Here is a 16,006-nt window from a genome sequence, read left to right as displayed (position 1 = left end):
AATATCACGGCTGTTACCAAAAACAGAAACTGTAGTCCAAGTAAGAAGTTGTAAACTGGATCCTATTAACACTAATGAGAGCTGAAGGGGTTTAGTGAAAACTTTTGAACTTGTTCTCTTATTTCATTTTCTGGAAGACTATCTCTCCGACTGTGGCTTCACTTGCTTGGAATTAAAAGATTTAATTCAAGTACATTTTGTTCCCACTCTTACTGTTCTCGTAGGTATCATAAGATCTGATTAGGGGACTACCCATGCGTCAAAGACTGGGCAACAACGCCCTATACAAAATCAGAAACTTTAAAACTGAGATCTCCAGTCCATCTGCCAAGCATGTAGATTATGGGAAACCACACTTAACAAGCACCGCTCCAACCCAACAATTAACTTGTCATTTAAATTTGAACTTTAAATCGTATGTCGTATGATATATTTCATAATGTCAATACAAAAAACCGACTGTAGGTAGCTAGCGCGCGCCCTTCTTGAGTCGTAGTTGACGCTAGAAGTGCGGCCCATGTAGGTACTTACTGCTAAGCAATAGCGATACAAGCGGCCGCGAGCCGCACGCCAGCCGCAAGAGAAATATCGTCGCATCGCGCGCTTGCAGCTCGCAGTCAGCGCGACGTAAGCACGCTGGCAGCTAGCGGTAGCCAAAATTCGAAATCACACCGTGCGAGAGCCGAGCCGGGGCCGTACTTACTGTTACTTATGTGTATTTTCACCTATAATCGGTGCAGCTGTTATTAAGACTCAATTCAATGCAGAACAAACAAACAGACAATCAAAATCATTCCTCTTTAAAATATTATAGGTAAAGACGCTACTTCGTTCTTAAGCGGATTATGACGAGCCGTGAATGCAATACGGCAACGGATCCCACCGAGTAATTTATGCGAAACAGTGACTGAATTAAAAGGTTTTGTGAATTCAAACACAGAGATCTTACTTAAGTATAAAGTTATTAAGTACGAAGAGAACTGGGTAGTTAGGGAAGTTTGTCTTGTCTTGTTTTAGTTGAGTTTGTGAATGTACTTACCTACTTACCTAATGTTTGTATATGTGTTAAGTACTGCTTAGTATAAAAAGTAGATTTAAAATTAGGCAACACGATTTTGATAGAGGTTTTCAATAGAGTGATTTAAGAAGAAGTGTGTGTTTGTTCCTCAATCACGTCAAAATGGCTGAAGGGATGAAATTTAGAATAGAAACTAGCTGGCCCAGCAAACTTCGTACCGCCATAAACATTTTTTTCTCAGCTTTTAAACCTACCCTGGACCTTCACAAACAATTTAAGGCCAAAATTTGCCAAATCGGTCCAGCCGTTCTCGAGTTTTAGCGAGACTAACGAACAACAATTGATTTTTATATATAGAGATGCATTACGCTCTGAAATAACACTTAGGACACTTTTATCCCACAGGACTGTGGGCAAAGCCGCTGGCAGAAGCTAGTGTATAATAGCTCCGGATTTAATGCGTGTGAAGCCACGGGCAAAAGTATATTAATAGTAATGTACAATTATGATTATTTGATTGGATCTGTTAAAGTATCTATTATTTAATGCTTTAAACAGCCCCTTTGGTATTGCTCATTTTTGTGACTAACTAAGTTACTACTTACTTAGTAAGAAAATTCAGAGTTAAAAAAAAATATATTTAATTATTATATTATTTAGACAATAATTAATCTCATTACATATCTAAAGCAGTTGTCCCACCAACGAGCGAGTGAACGACTAACTATCGGCTATTTTCTCGCTCAAGAAACGTACAATAGATATACTTTCCGTGTAAACAAAAGAGATGCATATACAAATAGTTGATCGCTGACTGTTCACACTGCCGGCGAGTGCTCGCTTCACTTGTTTGTTTTTGTTTTCACTCGTTTTCACTCGTTTCTAGTTCTAGCTCTACTCGTTACTCGTTCATCGTTGCCGGTGGGACAACTGCCTAAAGTATGTATAACACTGCCTACATACGTGGGAAAATACAAAAACAATGTTTCATATTAGTATGACATATTAAAATGGAACTTGTTTAATAAATTAATAGTTTAAAATACCTACAACAATTGAAAATAATTCCGTTTATACGAAATAGTTAATGCCATCTATGGATTCTAATGTAAATGTAATTAATAATATATTATACATTTTAGTTTACTAACTAATAGATGTCACTACTGGACTTAATTAAATACCTAATTATAATAAACATAAACAATAGAAAAAATGTGATATACTTATATTTAACAACCGATTTATATAAGTACCCTTTTTACTCATAACTGAACCAAAAACTTCAAAAACACTTTTAACATAACAGACAATCATTACGCCAAAGAGATCAGACTAAACCAATGAATAAGTATGACTAGAGCACTAACGAGCAAAAAGTTACTTCATCCAAAATTTATAGCATATTTTTACATGTAAATTAAGTGGACTAATTTCTCAAAGCATGTTTTACTTGAATTCATAAAGCATCTCGACCTTTTTGGCAAAAACCTCCTCCATTTTTTGAAGTCCTATCCTAATGATTACAGCAACCACTAAACATTGTTTTAACAAAACATAAAATACGTGGTTTTGTACACAAAAACTTTGTAACAAATCTGTTAGCACATATTGTCTAAGTTTTATTATCGCTCTCAAGGAAAAAAATAAAGTTTAAATAATTTCAACCCTGTCTGACCTAAAATAGAGTTTATTTCAACTTGGAAAAATATATTACAGTTTTTATGATTGATATTAATCGTATGAAAAGGTTACTACAAAGCTATAGATGGTCTTATTATTTCATAAACGTTCAAGAAAATTGTCTAGACCGGAGTGATACCTAACAACCTTGAAACAATGCTTAAAACAACACGTGAAACAACGTTTGCGTTGTGTTTCGTAGTATGAGTGAGGTTACCGAAGGCCCAGTTACCTCCCTTCCCAATCTTCCTAATCTCCGATACCCCAATAACCTTTAAAGGCCAGCAACGCACTTGTAACGCCTTTGGTATTTAGGCTGTCCATGAGCAGCGGCGATTGCTTACCATCAAGTGATCCGTCTGCTCGTTTACTAATTTAACTATTCAACTAAAGTTTTTGTAGAATAAGAATTTTATGAAATTTATAACTTTTGCACAATATTATTCTTAACTAAAGCATAAATAAATTACATCTGTATTTAAAGTCTGTCTCGGTTACTTTTTTTTTTTTTTTTTTTTTTTTTTGAGGGGGAAAATCATCCAATGACTTCTCCCGCCTTGGGTGAGGCGGGAGGGAGTGTCAGACTCTTACTGACTAAAAACCACCCCGTTCCTTCTCCTGCTTTGAGCCGGAGCCCCGGTAACCTTTTACGTTGTCCGCAGCTCCGGATCAGGCATCAGCCCTACTGGGCCCCATCTGTGGTGGTCTGGCTCTTTGAGGCGCGCGCGGAACGCGACGCGCCGTACGCACGGGTCTGGTTCTGGTCGGGCGGCGAGCTACCCTTGCTCGCCGTCCGCAGACCCGCACTTACGGTGGCCGGAGATCGTCACGCGATCCCCGACGCCCGGAGTGTCTTCTGCGGCGGCTGGGGCGTGAGGAGGATCGTTCCCTCACGCGCTCCGCCTCCTCCTTAGCTAGCATGACTGCTTCGCAGAAGGAGGAGACAGCGTCCCATTCCCTCTCGCTCCGCATCATGGCCTGAACCAAAGCCGGACGCGAGAGGTCACCGTCGCCGATCACATCCCTAAGGACACGGCGGTGCTCAGCCCATGCAGGGCACACCGCTACTGTATGCTCCACCGTGTCCTCCGGGTGATCCACGCAATGCCGACACCCGGGCGTTTCCTCCCGCCGAATCCGAAACAGGAACCTACCGAAACTTCCGTGTCCGGTAAGCACCTGCGTCAGGCGGTAGGTGAGGACGCCGTGACGCCTCTCTAGCCACTCCTCAAAGAGGGGACTTACCGCTGCTATAACAGCGAGCCCAGCCCTCGGTTGCGATAGTCGTTGCTTCCATTCCGCCATGAGATCGCGCCGGAGCTCATCCCGCCACGCACTAATCTGGCGCGGCAGTGGACTTTCGCCCCGGCGATGCGCCTCCGCACGTAAGCTATATACGTGCGCGAGCACTTTCGCCTCCAGATCCCACGGCGGTGATCCCGCAAGGAGGTTAGCCGCCTCCCCGGAGATCGTGCGGTATCCACGGATCATCCGAATGGCCATGACCCTCTGGGATGAAACCAGCGCACGAGCTGGTCGTCGCCGTAGATTTGGCGCCCACACCGGCTGTCTCAGTAACTAAGGACTTATTATAAGCCGTAGATTATTGAATCATAAAAGGTTTTTATTTTTAATAGAAACATTTTCTTTATAACTATACTTATAACAATTTATAATTATAGGTAACCTGTGATTTTATTGTAACTTTCGTGAGACATAACAGTGTGACAACCGCCGCGTCGTGTGTCGCGTAATGCTGCTCATGAATATGAGCCTCTAGCATGGCTTGAAACTAGTCGAGTTCCTCGTCAAAACATTACGTGAGTAAGCCGATAACATAATAATTAATATAGGTACCCTATTTAACAATCAATTGCTGTTCGTTAGTCTCGCTAAAACTCGAGAACAGCTAGACAGATTTGACAAATTTTGATCTTGAATTATTTGTAGAAGTCCAGGGAAGGATTAAAGGTGAGAAAATAAAGTTTGATGCGGTACAAAGATTGCCGGATCAGTTCGTAGAACATAAAATGTAATATTTTCTTCTTTACACATAACGTGACAAACAAAAGCATGCCACTATCTTTCATCTTCTCAAAATCTTAATACAAAATATATAAGGCAGCTATTACTAAACAAAATTCCAGTTCGTATTTCGAATACTTACCGTCAACCAGCCAATGGTATAAGATGGAACGCTAGAGCTAGAGTGACGTGAACTCAAGGAATATTGAAATCGGAATATTTAATTATAACATGAAAATGAAAAAACCCTAAAACAAGAATACAAGAAAAATTTAAGCAGTCGGGACCCATTCTAAATATTATGAAGACTTAGTGAGGGCACACACGGCTGGCTTTCTAGAATGGGTCCCGACTGCTTAAATTTTTCTTGTATTCTTGTTTTAGGGTTTTTTCATTTTCATGTTATAAAAAAACGCAGTCGGGTTTTTTAGTTTTTTAAATTACTTTTTTTATTTTATTTTCTTTTAGTTTTATTATTTATTGTATTTTGATATATCTAGTGTCACTCTCTCAGTAAATACGAATTAAACGACCCCTATCAAGCTGAAATCCATCGAGTCGTTCAGGCTAGAGAGTGAGCAATATTCGAATTTGGCGCCAAAATCCGCCATTTCTATTTTATTATTATTTTGATATATCCAGTGTCACTCTCACAGTAAATACGAATCAAACGACACCTCTCAAGCCAAAATCCATTGAGTCGTTTAGGCTAGAGAGTGAGCAATATTCGAATTTGGCGCCAAAAATCCGCCATTTTGTTTTTTTAAACATTTTGATATATCCAGTGTCACTCTCACAGTAAATACGAATCTAACGACACCTCTCAAGTCAAAATCCATCAAGCCGTTTAGGCTGCAGGGCGTGCCAAACAATTATACATACATACATACATACATACATACATACATACTTACATACATACATACATACATACATACATACTCTCGAAAAACATAACCCTCCTTCTGGCGCAGTCGGGTAAAAAGACATTTCTATTATACCACATTAGTACATTAAGTAACGGACTTTTTCTTTAATGACATGATATTTTATGACTTTATCTCTCATAAAAAGCAGGTGTTCAATACGAAAATTTTATTACACTACTTAAATCGAATTTCATTACCTATTTGCTTTCCATTTAGTCAACTGCCTAGCAATAATGATGTACCGATGCATCGATTTTCAAGGGTTCCAAAGTATAAGTAGATACTATTATCCTATATCTTAGACAAATAGATATTGTCTACGATGATGTCATCGAAGTCATTATATCGCTCTCATGTACTACGTGCGCCTATAAGAAAATACTGAGTTAACGGTCGATCTACACTTTACTATGCTTTATTATGAATGAAATTCTTAAGAAACGTATTTTTTCTATAAAACTAAATATGTAAAGTATTATATTATACAGTATTAAAATTGTAGTTTGAATGTCTTTTTGAACTTAAAAAGTGACATTATTATTTAGTCAATGTAAACGGACACTGTAATTTAGCAGTTACTCATGTCAATGTTCAGAGGAAATACTTTACTTTATACACAACAATTTCATTTCTATCTATCCAATAACAGTTACTACGTTTACAAAAAAAAAGTACTCAAGAAAAGTTGTACCTACTAAGTAAAAAGTGTTTCAAAGCTAGAGGCAGTTTTATCCAACAACTAATGGTGTCGCCTGAAAAAACTTTATTCGCAATCTTTGGAAGTACTTCAATTGCTTTATGTTTGTCGTCAGGCGTATTATATTTCTTGTTTGTTGTGATACAAGAAAATATACTATTCTTCTTAATGAAAATTATCATCAACATCAGCCGGAATACCGGTTTAATAGTGTGTAAAATTCCCTAAGAAAAGGAGGATCCTCCGACCAGGTAAAGTGATCGTATCTGGTGAACTTTCTGCCCAACCGTTATTCGTTGGGATTATCTATGCATTGACATTGAGATTAGTTCTAAAAATAAGCCTTCAAACCTTCAAGAAAAGACCGTACTCCTTTTTAAAAGGCCGTCAACGCTCGTGTGACTCCTCTAGTGTACCGGGAGGCGCTGATCGCTTACCATCAGGTGACCCATCTGCTCGTTTGCCCCCTATTCCATAAAAAAGCGCCCAGGTCAGGTCTATGTCAAATGTGTAATCTGTAGTCCTATAGTAAGCTCAAACAACATCCGGCGGGAAGAGTGAGAGAGGTCAACAAATGGCAAAAATAATATAATTTGTCAATCTGGCGATATATTATATTCTATGAACTTTGGACATTTTGATCGGACAAAGCTAAACTGTTTAATAAAGGTCTTCTCCATGAATTCATTGACACGAACTCAATTACCATTTTGTATTACGCACAACGTAATTCAAAACAAACCAAATGTTTTGGTAAAGTTCAAAAATATTTGTGGAGCCTCTAAACTAATAAATAAATAATTAGAATTTTCCAATATTATAGTCTACATGGTTGCTTATATTATATTAAAATAATTATTTATTTGATGAGGTATTTAATTGAAAGTTTTTTTACTATCTCGGTTTAGTGGTATTTATTGAAAACATTTTGTGGTTTTACATAATATTCCATATATTTATTTGCAAACACTCTAAAATTATATTTTTAAACATTACTTCTAAAAATAAAAAACAAAACATTTAAAAATATAAAAATAGGACCCGACCAGTAGCGGGAGCATGGTCCAAGCTACCGGCGGTTAGGGCTCCAAAGACAGGAGCCTCTTAATATTATTATTAGTCATTTATAAATCGACTTTAAAAAAGGAAGTTCTCAATTTGACCTGTATGTATGTATGTTTGTGCGCGATTATCTCATTAGGGATATTATCTGACTTAAAAAAATAGGAAGCGGTAAAGAAAATTGAAGGCGGTTCCCTACCTGTAAATAACAAAAAGTTGTATTGTATAGTAATGATAGTAGGTACCTTAGTCTATTCACAGTATAAGACCAATGATTCAAATAATCATGTGTATTTTATTTCTTTTTTTCGTTTGATTACCCATTTATCTACAAGACTAGGAATATATCCACAAATCATACTTTATTATAGGACATTATTTGCTTGTTACTATGTCTAGGAAAATTTATTGTGAGCAAAATGATTGGTTCTTTAGACTATAATACTACTGAATTATACCTAGATATTTTCTATTGAAGATTAGACGACTAGTGTACTAAGAAATGTGATACCTATTCCAAGAAAGTCGTGTTTTATTAAGTCTGGAGCAAAATTAGATCTAATACTTTATTTTTCAAATAGAAAAAACTAAATTACAAAATACAAAAATTTCTAGTTATTCATTTACGTAACGTCACGCCTTTTAGCATCGAAGGGGTAGACATAGGTGTATATTACGGCACGTAAAACACTTTTCACCATTTGTGTTATAAGTCCAATTTAATATTGAGCCTATTGCCATATACTGGGCACAATTTCAGACTCCGTGCTACTATTGATACATTTTCGAAAAACCGAAAAAAGCCCAGTAGTTGACCCGGGAAACGAATCCGAGATCCCATGTTCGGCAATCGCACTTGCGACCACTCGACCAACGAAGGTTCTTAAGACTCGGCAAAGCGCATATAAACGCCCCAAGTGTTGCAAGCTTTCATCGGCCACAGTAACCACTTACCATCAGGTGGACCGTCTGCTTTCTTGCTACCATCGTGGACCATATACCATTAAAAGAAGATTTTAACTCCATTTTTCTTCCTATTTTGACAAACAATACTCCTATCCTCAATGCACTTACTCTCACTACACCAGTGAGGCAATCACTCAGAATTTCCAGCATAAAATTCGAGCTTCACAAATTCCAGTCCAACAGATGCTAAACAGATTATTCGAGCTCAAGCTCACGTCTAACGAATCGCACAAAAGCTTTGCAAGTCGAGATTTCTGACTCAAAGCTAAGAAAGAATTTTGTGAGTCCCTTACTACAGTACGGACATTTTGATATTGCATGTAAGAAGCTTGTATGTTTAATGTAAGGTAAATTATGTTAAAGTAAACCTTTCAATATTTTATTTTAAAATTCTGACCCATCAATATTCTTGTTGTAACATTTCTTGCATCGCTGGTCTAATCTAGGAGAATAATGCAATTGTACACACGGTGTTAATTAATTTTTTTACGTCTCTATACCACGTTCTTTATTTGATTATCTGGACTTTAAAAGAAACTATGGCCTCTGAGTTTGTTTTTACATTTCTTAGAGATTGACGTGTACAAGTGTAACTTGCAAAAATAGATATCATTTATCACAAGTTTTGTTTCCAACAGGTAGCTGTGATAAACAAAGATTAACAGGTGACAATATAATATGTACATGTAACGTTTCATAATATTATTCGTGATATCCATAAACAGTTAAGTACCTTTATTTAGAATAATATACAATACATAATACAATATTCTCCCTGCATACAATGATACTATAATAAACGCACAAACAACAATATATCACTAGAGCTTTAGCGTCCATCTTGAAGACCGTCATTCTGTTATTGTTAGTGAGTTGTCCTAAAAGATTAATTCTAGACATTTGATGGATGCGTTGCTTGTACAAGGACTAAGGGTGAGGCGACATCATTGCACTTGCGAAGACGACACGATGCATCATAATCGTAAACATACACGAAAGTAATGACATCTTCGATGAGTTACCACAATAATTGTGGATCAAAGTATAATACTAACAGAACAAATTTTTTCCTACTACCTATAATTATTAGGAAAAAATCTTAATCCCCCATTTTGGTTCGTCGGATTTGGGAAGTTTATCGATCGGTCGTAATAAAATGACTGTTCTGTTAGTATTATACTTTGATCAAATAACTGTCTTTTTTAAGGGCTCGCTTAACTAAGGTGAGGCGAGAGAGAGTGTTAGACTCTTACTGAGTAGAACCCACCCCATTCCTACTCTTGGTTTTCCAGTCGGAGCTCGGTAACCTGCTAAGCAATCCGCAGCACCGGCAAGTAACTGTCATAGATTATGGAGGCACCCTGTTACTATAACATCGATAGTCTATACCATACGGTGTCAGTATTTATAACGTCATTATAACACTGTGACGTCACAACGCAGTGTTGTGGCCTCATCCTTAGTTGCATGGACGCATACAATGTGGACAGTTTAGGACTTAGCCTGTCACACGAGCAGCTGTGAAACTTGCAAGTTTAAGATGAATGTCTAACTACTGATCTTGTAACTAGTCTGTTGCTAATCTCTTTGGTACTTGATGTCTATGTTCATGGTTTATTTAAGCAAGCTAGATTATATGATGTACTCCTATAATCGATTGTTATAATATCATTTCAATCTTGATAGTGATTTTTCAAGCCAATCGCCGCCGCCCATGGACACCCGAAATACCATATGCGTTAAGTCCTTAAGTTAGGAATTTAAGGGTTGTTGGGGAGTCAGGGATTAGGTAGATTGGGAAGGAGTAATTAAGCCTCCTGTTATTTCACTCACACAACGAAACACAACGCAAGTTTTGTTTCACGTCGGTCTTCTATGAGGTCGTGGTATCACTCCGGTCAAGCCGGCCCATTCGTGCCAAAGCATGGCTCACAATAAAAGTCGTAGTAGTAGTTATCAATTACATGCAGTAGATATAATTGCAGAAGTTTTGCAAAATCAAACCTTATTTGTCACTACACTAACGTACATTATCGATAACTAAACAAACCCTACACAGTCAAGTCGTTAAAACCACTAGGACAAACCAATTCCTTTCGAACTTGATGGAGCAAAACTTTTCGCGGTGCAGTGTTCACGCTCAGCCGGTTTTATGGTTTGTCCCGAACATAAACGTATCTCACGGAGAACACATTAAACTATTGTTCGTAATCCCATAAAATGGCCATTTGATAATGTTTTGATGACTCCAAGTAAAACTTTAGTTTTGATAGAAGGAATTGATTTTGTCTTATGGTCTCGTAGATGTATGGCGCAAGGATAATTGATAAAAACTGTGATGATTATGAAACAACTGTGGTCTATAAGTGGTGTTCTAAAAATGAATGGTGTATCTTCTTTATTACTATGTATGTATTGTCAAATAAATCCTTTTTAAGGGGGTAAATCATCTAATGACATCTCCCACCTTGGGCGAGGCGAGAGAAAGTGTAAGACTCTTACTGACTAAAATCTACCCCGTTCTTACTCCTGCTTTTCGAACCGGAACCCCGGTAAACCCGCTAGGTAGCCCGCATTAGCCTATTAATGTATAATATTGAGCCGAAATCCAGCAGCAAATCTTCTTATTTGCTAATACTGCTTTCTTTCTTAATATTCATATAGAGGAATTCTTTTAAGAAGAAATATACAGGAAAACTAATAAAAACAACATAGTTTAGTCAGCCGATAGATTAGCACGCCGTCTTCCACGTGACCGTCCTCAATAAAAAAAAAACAGTAAACTGAGTTTTTGTGTGTCGAATCTATAATAAGATGTAGGTATCAAAGGAGATAATTTGGAGAGACAAACGTCAAAATATATCTACAATACTTAAGTGCTCATTTTATTTCAGTAACTACTTAAGTATGTACTGTCTAGATTTTATCTGGCAAATTAAACTTTTTGCTAAGTATTTTATTATATGTTTATATTATAGGGGAATTACTTTGATGAACTAGTGATATTACGAATTATAATATAATATATGATTGTGTAAATGCATTAATTGAACGAAAGTATAGGTCGTGTGTCATGATACCCTGGAGGTCTTTTTTTTTGAGGGGCGAAAATCAATCAATCACTTTTCTCACCTTGGGCGACGCGAGAGGGAGTGTCAGACTCTTACTGACTAAAAACCACCCCGTTCCTACTCCTGCTTTTCGAGCCGGGCCCCGGTAAACCTAACGGGTAGTCCGCAGCCTGGAAGTCTAACACCCCCGCTTGCTTCAAAGTTTTTACGAAAAATATGTACGTAAGATTACACATAAGATTGGTTTTCTTTGATCCTAAGAGGTAACTTTTATCCAGACTATAAGACCAATGAAAAACTAACAAACGCTTTGGTCTGGATTTCTATTGGTTATAGAATTTGGGTCAAGTCTCCCCTTGAGGTCAGAGAACTGCAAAATAATTGATGATTAGGAAATGAAACAAAATATTTAATGCACATTATCAGCTATATTTAAATTATAAAATATCAGTCGTCCTTATTTAGTCCATGTTCATTAAAATTTCACATAATTATTCTACTAACACTTAAATTAAAATTTACTTTGTCAAAACATTTTTAAATACTACCTATTTATTACATTCATTCAGTACATATGTATATAATCCAGATATACATATACAAACATCAAACAAATGAAATTATACTCATTTACTATTACTAGATACATTTTTATTTATAACGATTTATTTCACAGTCAACATCACACATTGATTAACTAGAAAATGTCATACAATTTATTTAAGATGTGTCCACATTAAAAAAAAAAGGTTAATTGTAAGAGTTCATTGTACTCACATGTATGTAATGTACACTTACTATAATATAAAAAACTTTTTCGTCAACTCACGGGCAAAAAACTCGCGCATATACGCGAGTTGGCACCTACGTATTTTACCTAATTATGTTGTCGTCAACTCGTTCGAACATGATAATGAAGTATTTATGCACAGATAGCAACAGGAAAGGGCCAACGCGCGTACAGGCGCGACTTTCTTCCCCGCGAGTGACGAATAATTCATATAAAATTTAAAGTATTAATAACAAAATCTCAAAAAGAATATCAGTTGCCTACTTCATACAGAATATTCAATACCGATCCATAAAAAAATGTTTCACAAATGATTTTTTCCTCTTTCATCTTGATTCTGACAAATTATTCGCATACATGGGAGTACATTGACCTGCTTAAAATATGTCCATACCTTATATTGTACATCTATACATAATTAAAAACTGATGTAACCTGATCCACAGGTACATAACCTCACAGTACATGTTTATTAATCAAGGGCAGAGGTAACACAAATTTTAGAAATATTTCGTTTGGTCCATAGAGTCTATCTAAGGTATCATCTAGACTACTGCCCTTTTTTTTTTTTTTTTTCAGGGGGAAAATCATCCAATACTTCTCTCGCCAGGGCAAAGCGAGAGGCAGTGTCAGACTCTTACTGACTAAAAACCACCCCGTACTCCTGCTTGTCGAAGCCCCGGTAAACCCGCTAGGTTGTCCGCAGCTCCGGATGCGATCAGCCCTATTGGGCCCTATTGGGCTGTGGTGGTCTGATGGCGCGGAACGCAACGCGCCGCACGCACGGGTCTGGTTCTGGTCGGGCGGCGAGCTACCCTTGCTCGCCGTCCGCAGACCCGCACTTACGGTGGCCGGAGATCGTCACGCGATCCCCGACGCCCGGAGTGTCTTTCGCGTCGGCTGGGGCGTGAGGAAGTTCGTTCCCTCACGCGTCCCGCCTCCTCCTTAACTAGCATGACTGCTTCGCAGAAGGAGGAGACGGCATCCCAGTCCCCCTCGCTCCGCACCATGGCCTGAACCAAAGCCGGACGCGAGAGGTCGCCGTCGCCGATCACTTCCCTGAGGGCACGGCGGTGTTCAGCCCACGCAGGGCAGACCGCAACCGTGTGTTCCACCGTGTCCTCCGGGCGGTCTTCGCAGTGATGACACCCGGGCGTTTCCTCCCGCCCAATCAAAAACAGGAACCTACCGAAACTAGACTACTGCCCTGCGATAATAACAGAGTAGATCACATTAGTCACCATCTCTATTCTTCTCGCCGGTGCTGGTGTGAAGAAAGCCAATTAAGTTGAGACTATGGCAAATCCTTTAACAAGTAACCTATACTCTAACTGTAAACTATCAAGGGATTTTGATAATATCCTAAAACATAAAGCAGCAGTAGATAGTGTGTGTTGTATTATAACTATTACTAACTGGCGTACTCAGAGTCATTTAATGGTAACTTAACCTAGTCCTTAGCAATTATTTTCGATACAAAATCGTTACTAAGGAATAGTTTTAGTAATCATTATATGCCTCTGAGTGCGGCAGTAAATCCCCAAAGCATAGATACAAAATTGATTATCTAATAATGATCCACGTAATTGCCAATACTATTACAATACATTGATTGTAATATGTTTAGTCATTAGGACTGTATCCGTATAACACCAAAATACTGTTATAATAACTTGTCCATTATAACATAATTGAACGATTATTCCTTAATAAGAAACCATTTATATATAAGCTCAGCCATTAAACTAAATTAGTTCTTATTAATGACCATTACGTGACACGTGTTTTTCTAATAAAAATATATCAATTATATATTAAATTATTTTATGTACGGCTGTAAAATGACGATGATTGATTACTTAGAAGTATTTGTTACTAGTATGTCAATAATATAACGAGACATGGATGAGTTATTACAAAATAACAAAAAAATACTTTAAGCATATGTAATTAAGTGCGAATTTACAATAACAAAATACTGCGCACCTACTTTTTTATGTATTTTTTTATGCAAAACACACCCATATGGCACATACAATTATGTATGGATTTCTTATCAGTGATCTAAAGCATGCCAGTAATATGCCAAACCTTTCAGACTTGTACCTATTCAATTAAATAACAGAATAACCTTTAATAATTAATCACTGCTATTAACAACAACCTACAAGTTATAATGAATGTCAAAGTAAAAATAAAAGATTTAGTTTTTGCTCACTAAGTTAATTGCCAGACTGTGAACAAAATAACTATTACAATGAGATTAAAAATAAAACTGTATGAAAAGTATCTATATTCCGTCAAACGAGGTGAATAGAATTCAAGGGGTGAATAGATACAGAAGAGGGGTGAATAAATGTTCTAACATCTATTCACCGCATTCTTGTGTCTATTCACCCTTTGAATTATATTCACTGTATGTGTTCTAATGGTCATTTTCAATAACCTATTTGTCATCAGATAAAGCAACTAGAGGTATGATTTACTAGAAATAAAAATCTTAATACGCATAGTCTATTGAAAAATCACCATTAGTAACTACGATTTTAAACCTTATGGCATTGACAGACGGAATATTATGAAGTGATTATGTTTTATTGAAATCGGCGACATTATGTCTGAATCGACTTCTTACCTAACCCTTTGATGTCAAGTTAAAGACATTTATGTATACAACGTGATTTGGGTCGAGTTTCAACCTCAAAGTCTTTGGCTCGAGGGTGTCTCTCAATTTAAATGTTTTAAGACAAATCTCGATAAACATTGACAAACAAAAACTTGAGGAAAAACATTTGGAATGAGATATAAGATGAAATTAATATTACTTGTTATCATCTGTTATGTAACAGTTGAAATGAATTGATGATAGAGAAATGACTGGTTTATAAAATATGTATAAAAATATGACATGCATACGACACGTCTGTTTATTTTATAAGAGATTTGCAATGGTTTCTTATTTAGTATCGTTCGTCAGTTACGTTATTAATCCCATTATAATAAGAAGAAAGCCTATTTAGCCAGGCAATAAACAGAAACTCAGACTAAACATTCCTAAACGAACAATATGTTTCTACAATATGTAGCTGCACTATTGGCAACAAATTGTACAGCCATATTGGGCACCAACCATATTGGGAGCTATCTTAAAAATACTATAACCAACCGCTTGCAACCACATATTGCACCCAAATATTACTAATAGTTTAGAAGTATTTCAAATATTTCGCAAACGCGATTAAATCAAAGAAATCACCTGATTGTTTAAGCAACTCGTCTTCCATATAACACAATATTATAAAATAACATAATTTACAAGTGTAAACTCAAAACCGGTTTAAGTACCTTATACTTGTGAGATTATTTACCGTCTGCCGTGTATCAATAACCTTAGTTCGAGTTTCATTCACGAAAAGTACTCACAAAATTATCGACAACAGTATCGATCGTTTCGATCTCGTTTAAGGGAAAGCAAACTCGACTAAGGTCTTGATGACAGTCTTATATCGTTAATATTAATACGAAACAAATTAATACGTTTAGAAAGAACAAATATAAACGGGATTTGAATTCGTAGTCTTCGACTAGTTTCTAATCCCAGTCTTTGGTTAGTTACTAACCTTATTAATTGGTTTCACATTAAGTAAACAAGTAACTATACATACGTACATACAAGTTTATACTTTGATATTGACTTTGACTATAACTTGTAAAATACTGTTAAAATGTGAATATTATGTCTTTTTAGTAATTTGTTTTATCAGT

The sequence above is a fragment of the Spodoptera frugiperda genome, chromosome 31 (assembly GCF_023101765.2).
Source record: "Spodoptera frugiperda isolate SF20-4 chromosome 31, AGI-APGP_CSIRO_Sfru_2.0, whole genome shotgun sequence".
NCBI classification, from domain to species: Eukaryota; Metazoa; Arthropoda; class Insecta; order Lepidoptera; family Noctuidae; genus Spodoptera; species Spodoptera frugiperda.
The sequence above is the reverse complement of the archived record's forward strand: the minus strand, read 5'-3'. Positions refer to the sequence as shown.